The sequence below is a fragment of the Temnothorax nylanderi genome, unplaced genomic scaffold (genome assembly GCF_030848795.1).
Source record: "Temnothorax nylanderi isolate EJ_2023f unplaced genomic scaffold, tnyl_v1.0 TNYL_tig0024_pilon, whole genome shotgun sequence".
Taxonomy (NCBI): Eukaryota; Metazoa; Arthropoda; class Insecta; order Hymenoptera; family Formicidae; genus Temnothorax; species Temnothorax nylanderi.
In genome coordinates, this window is record NW_027249086.1 from 1,681,827 (window position 1) to 1,683,536 (window position 1,710).

A 1,710-nucleotide genomic window follows, 5' to 3' on the forward strand; every position below is an offset into this window, starting at 1 on the left:
GGGAGAAAAAATGAAAATGCAATGAAAGCAATTGATAAGAAGCCGACTTATTGACTGCGCGGCGGCTTGTAATTCGATATTTAATAACTATCGTATACTATCCAATCCAAAATTTTTCTTCTTTTAATCATATAATAATCATTTAAATATGAGCTTTTTCAATACTTAAACTACAACTTTTAGTATACAATACCTATATATCAAAGATTGTTTCAAATGTTTAGAGTATCAAAATATATAGGTTCAGATTTAAATAATCATTAAAAGTTATAATCAGAAAAGAAAAATTTTGGATCGGATAGTACACGGTAGTTACTAAACTGGATTATAAGCCGCCGTGTAGTCATTGCCATATAGTGACATCTCCTTTTGGCAAATTTATTTTATTTCTTTCTGCTTAATTATTTCCTTCTTCCTCGTTAGAGGCAATTAGAGGTTAGGTTAGACAAGCATCGATCTTTCTCGGTGATTTTTAGCGTAGCATGAAAAAGCAGTTTTGTATGGGGAAGGGCAAGGGACGCCGAGGGCGTGAAACACGACTTTATAGATCCTTATTATCTATAAATAAAGAACATATAATTATATATAAAATATGTCCGTATATGGGTTTTTCTCTTGTATAATCTGTTATTCTTATATTCAAGAAAAATAATAAGAGTTAAAAAATAATTTTTACATAATTTTTTTATAAAAAGTATAAAGGTTTTAGGAAATAAGAAAACATTTTCTATATATAATCATGTAATAATTATATAAAATATGATTACGTATCAAATATTGTATATAAATCTAATCGCAATTTTATTTTTTGTAAAAAAATTGCGAAGTTATTTCTTAAATTATTTTTTAATTGGTCTCCTTATTATTTTTCTATATATACAGACGCAGAAATTATACAAGAGAAAAAACATATATTTTATATATTATTATATATATTTATATATATGTATTTATAAAATTTTTATCAGGTTTGATAAAAAATACAATAATAAATGTTATCATAAAATATGAAAAATTATTTGCGCAGTGAGATTTAAAAGTTCTCAAAATAACAATAAAAGTTCTATTATTATACTTGCATCCGCCATATTGGAAATCTGCCATGTTGAACTCTTATGTTTTGGTCTTATCTTCTAGACTTAAAAATTTTTTTTAAATAACATACTTTTTTTCCAAAAAAGTTAATTACTTCTCAAGCAATACCTGTAACATTTCGTTATTACACGGATATAATTATTAATAGTTTGTTATCAAAGGAAGATTAGAAATAATTTCGGGACGATTCGTACAGTCAGAACTTTATTGCTGCGGGCAGAATTCCACCGGTTGAATAAACAATCGATAAAGTTTGTCGAGTCTCGAGATCTCGAGAGACAGTTAACGTTGTCAATTCTGGACAACTTCGTTCGGCCAGAAACTCTTCCATTGGTGTTTCGTTTCCCACGAGCGAGAGTTCCGGTTCCTTAAAAGTCTCTCCTACAGGCTACTGGTCGGCTAGGGTGCATCCGGTGCATAAGGTGCCTCATACCACTGGCTTATCGCTCCGGCCGGCGGCGCGGTTGCGGGTTGGCGTACGTGACAAACGCCGAAAATTCGAATCTCGCACGCGTCTGGCAGACGGCGCTCCGGTCGCCGCGACCTAATCGGAAACTTGCACAAGTCGTGTGCTCTGGAACGCCACCTCGCCGTGCACGTACGGACGACGCGCGG